The sequence below is a fragment of the Arachis stenosperma genome, chromosome 7, assembly GCF_014773155.1.
Source record: "Arachis stenosperma cultivar V10309 chromosome 7, arast.V10309.gnm1.PFL2, whole genome shotgun sequence".
NCBI classification, from domain to species: Eukaryota; Viridiplantae; Streptophyta; class Magnoliopsida; order Fabales; family Fabaceae; genus Arachis; species Arachis stenosperma.
The window spans coordinates 5971616-5976616 of NC_080383.1; the positions used below are offsets into that span (position 1 = coordinate 5971616).

Consider the following 5001-nt stretch of genomic DNA (forward strand, 5'->3'; position numbering starts at 1 on the left):
TTAAATAAATTGAAGGTTGTGGTAGGTTTAGAGAAGAGGGTTGAATCTATGCCTTCTTTTTAAGTTGCTGTTATGACCTTTTAAATCAAACTTTCAATTCTGATTCTGTTTGTACTCAGCAGCGAAAATTTATGCAACAATTTATTTTTGTCTCATGAATATCAGAAAACAGAACACAGCAGAGAAGAGAAAAGCTAATACCAGCATATATCTTGGTTCCGTTGTCTTGTGCTATGCAACCTACGTCCAGTCTCCTCCACAACAATGGAGGAATTTTCACTATAGTTAAAAGTATTACATACACCAATTTCATACTCAAGTTCTAACCTAACTTGACATTGGCTGTGCTAACACCTAACTATTCACTCTTAGTGCTAACCCAACTAAGAAAGGGATACCTAACAGGTACAAGATACAAGACACTTAACCAACCTAAAGAAATCAGAAAATAACTCTAGACTTTTCACTCAAGTGTATCACTTAGCCTTTTTCCACTCATGGCTTTTACTTGAACTTTCTCACAATACCTTTTTTCACAAGAAATTACAGAAAGATAAACATAGGAAAGTACATCACAATCTGTAAAACATGAAGGAGATTGACTTCATCAACAGCCTCTCAGCTATGTGCATAACCAGATTCGCAAACCTCAGATTGAGTTTTTCAGTATTGGCCGAATGCTTCTTTGAAAGAAAGCATTATCCAAGTAGAGGAACTTCTCTTCAGAACACAACTCACAAACTCTGATTTTTCTCCTTGCCTCTGAATGAGTAGAAAGTCTTCTTTTTAACTCCTTGCATGTTGCTGGGTTCTTCTTTCAAGGTAAACACCTTGAGCCTTGAGCTTCACCAACCCACAGATTCACTTTTTCTCCTTAAACCTTAGATTAGAAACTTTGCTTTTGACTTCTTCATCTTGACCGAAAGCCATAAAGCAGCAACCTCATGAGTCTTCCAATGGTCAACTTGATCTGAGCCCTTAAAAACCAACTTGGTCCCTAAGACATGTTTGAGACCGTAGATATACAGCAGATTAGGGCAGAAAATAACTTTCTCTTGTATGCCATTTTCGGGCTTGCAGAGAGTTGGAAAGAAGAGAAGAAGATCTGATGCATGCAAGAAGAAAGGAGTTACTTTTAACCTAAGCATGATTTAGTTTGAACTTAGTGATTTGACATCTGCCTTTTAAGCTTTATCTTTCTCTTTCTTACTTCTTTGACAATTAGCTTAGTGAAGAAGCTCTCTCTTTCTCTATCTCACTTTTCTGAGTCTCTGACCAAGGTTCAGAAGTGAACGTTGCTTTTGGTAAGAAAAAAGAGAGGAATTTGCTTGCTGAATTCGACTCAGGCTTGGATTGGGTAGTGATTTGCTTGGCCCGTTTGATTCCTCAGCTTTGTTTTCTTTTGGGCTTTGTTTATTTCATTAACCCATCAGCTTTGTTTTATTTTCCATTTCCATTTGGGTTGTAATTCAGATTTTGGCCTGCAATAATAAATAGTTAGCAATATGCAATTATAATTAATCAATACTAATTATTTATTTTGCCTAAAAATAATGTTTGTCATCACTAATTAATTTAGTTAATTTCTTAACTCAACATAAATCAATTGAATTAATAATAAATACGATTTTCCTAACTTTTACAAAAAGAGAAAAAAATTGTTGATTCATATTGTCAAAATATTTATGGAAGTCACGATTAAAGAAAAATTTATTTTTAATTGTTTGTAAATATAAATTATTAATAATAAAATAATTATTATATAATAAAAATAGATTTTAGAATTAAATAATAGATGAAGAATTAATTTATAAATAAAATTAAATAAAATTATAACAATTATTATATTAAAAAATATATTTTGTTATTAAAATTATTTAATAATTCAAAAATTATGAGACCGCTAACATAAAAAACAGTTGATAAACAGACTAAAATAATAATAATAATAATAACAATAATAATAATAATAATAATTAAAAAAAAACTGTTAACAGTTGATAAAACTCAAAAGGCTTTCTGGCGGGTAAGAAAAAAGCTCACTTTCTCTTGGACCAGGCTGAAGAGAAGAGGAAGGGGCCTTCATCATTGAGGAAGAAGCCTTTCTCAATGAAGCCTCCGGTTGTTCTATTGTTTCCTAACTAAAAAATGTTTTCCAAACAGCAGCAGCAAACAGGCGTCTCATTCTACTTCTGAAATTGACCACTTTGCTACATCTGCTTAGTATAGTAGAAGAATAGAATAAGTGATTGAGCAATATAAAGGCTGAAATGACTTCTACAAAACAGAACTTTTACAAAATTATCAAGAAGAGTCCATTTGTGTACATAAGGTATTTAGTGATCTGTTATTGGTTGGTCTGCATAATAGTGCAGCAGCACATGTATAAATAGCTTGTAGTCTTTAGGATTAGCTTAGATGAAAAGAATCACTTTTGTGTACACCTTTCTTTCATATAAAATAATAATAGAGGTATATTCAAATTTGTTTTTCTCAAGCTCTCTTCTACTATTACTTGTTCTTCACATATGGTGTTTAAATAGAGTGATAAGAGATATAGTGCGTGGCTTGTATTATATGTATGGGGTTCGCAGAAAGTAGTGAAAATTGTATTGGTGTTGTCAAGTTAATGGGGGCGTTAATTATGTCCCATCATGCAAGAGACCACTAGACTAGAAGCACAAACAATGCACAAGTGACCACCAAGTATTGAATTATATAACTATTATTAATAAATTTTTGAGTAAAAGATAAATAGGTCCTGACCTTTTAAAACGCGAATATTTTTGTCCCTTAAGATTGGAATATACATTTCGATCTCTCACCATGTAAATTTCGTGACAATTATGTCTTTTCGTAAAATTGGTGCTCAAAATGGTAACGGAAATTGCTGAGGTAGAGGGGTGAAGAGTGATGTGTCCATTACGGTTGCTGAAGTGGATGAAAACAAATTGTTGGAGGACAAATTGGTCCTTAATGGCCAAAACGACGCCGTATGCATCCCCCACTTTCATGCCCATCATCCCAGACCTCTTCTTCTTCTTCTTTCATACCAGTTTCATCGTGTCCTTTCTTCCTCTCTCGTCTCATAGACCTCTCACTCCACAACCCCCTCCACCTTCCAAATAAAACAAAAAAATAGACTAATTGTAATACAAAGCTAGTATCACCATCAACACAAATAATAAGAACAGCCAAACAGAACCAATAGAGGTTATTAGCAAATGCAGCTAGCTAACAGCAGCAGCAACAAAACTACTAACTACTCAGGAAACTGAAACTCCCAAAAGGCAAATTGAACCAAAGAATTCACCTTCTCATATTGTCAAATGAAGACTTTGGCAAGAACGCGTTTGCTTTCTTACTAAGATCATGAAAATGCTACTATTAAGTGGGGACATTATCATTGTTATACCACCTTCTCAATGCTGATTGCACTACACTTCTATTAGCCAAAAATCCAAATGTTGCTCTCAACATTGCCAATCCATTGTAACCATTTGATGTTTCTGTTGTTGCAGCTACAGCAGCCACCTCCTCATTTTCTCTGTGAAATGCTATCACATTATTCGCTGCATGATCATGATCAATTTGACTCGCATTCAATGCTTCATAATCACTATTATCAAAACTAAACACCAAAGACTCTCTATATTTACGCACCCACTCCACAATCATACCAGTAACCTTTCTGCATCTCCTCACCTTAAACTTAATCAATTGGGGCAATCAGAAGCAAGAGCTTCAATCCCCACATTGGATATAGGGCACCCCTTAATGCAAAGTTTCTTGAGTGCAACACACTTGTTGGCAACACACTCAATCTCAGCGTCACCAACAGTATTAAGCCCACAAAGTGCCAATCTCTCCAAAGCCTTGCATTTGGAAGCAATTGACTCAAGACTTGAAGATGTTGGATAGATACCAATCAAAGCAAGTTCCTGCAAGTTAATGCAGTGTTTGACAACAGAAATCAAACCATCATCACCAATCTTATTGGTCCTCCACCAATCAACTTGAAGTTTCCTCAACATCCTACAGTTCTCAGCAACTAGATTGAGACCCACATTTGAGCACTCAGCGGTTTTCACAATGTGAAAAGTGTCCAAAGTCCAAACTCAAACACTTAGACAAACCCACAAGACCCACATCGCTAACTTGAATCTTCTCAAGGTGAACATCAACCAACGCAGCGTGGAGGTTCCCAATCTTCTCAAGGGTGTCATCCCAATCCCCCCAAATACCCAATTACCTTCAAAGATTGAAGCCTTTTCGACCCAATCATAAGGGGCGCGAAGCTCTGGCCATTCACGATCTCCTTCAAGGAAACAGAAGTCACCGACGTCGTTCTGGAACCAACCACCTCGCCACGCAGCCGCTTAACGGAGAGCTCTTCCAAATCCTGGCAACGACTGGCGACAGCGTTGATTCCCTTAATGCCGAACACGCACGAAGCGCAAGATAGCTTCTTCAACGCCTTGCAGTTTTCGCCAACAGCGGCCATTCCTGCCTCCGTTATCTCACGGCATCCACGGAGCTTGAGCCACGTTAGGTTAACGCACCGGAGCAAAATCAGGATCAAACCTTTGTCGTTCACGCTCGTTTTGAAGGGTGGAGAGGGTTGTGGAGTGAGAGGTCTGTGAAACGAGAGAGGAAGAAAGGGCGCGATGAAACTGACATGAAAAAAGAAGAAGAGGTGGTCTGGGACGATAGGCATGAAACTGGGAGATGCATACGGCGTCGTTTTGGCCATTAAGGATTAATTTGTTTTTTAACAATTTGTTTCTCATCCACTTCAACAACCGTAACGGATACATCACTCTTCACCCCCATCTCAGCAATTTCTATTACCGTTTCGAACACCAATTTTATAGAAGGATATAATTATCACAGAATTTATATAATGAGGGATCAAAATATATTTTTCAATTTTAAAGAACGAAAATATCCGCATTTTAAAATGTCAGAGACCTATTTATTTTTTACTCTAATTTTTTTCTT

The 5001-nt window shown here is 36.5% G+C and overlaps 1 pseudogene; it reads right to left on the reverse strand.

The window, feature by feature from the left end:
- Positions 1 to 221: 221 nt before the first annotated feature.
- LOC130939288 (F-box protein SKIP2-like) lies at positions 222 to 4753 on the reverse strand (annotated as a pseudogene).
- Between the last annotated feature and the right edge of the window lie 248 nt (positions 4754 to 5001).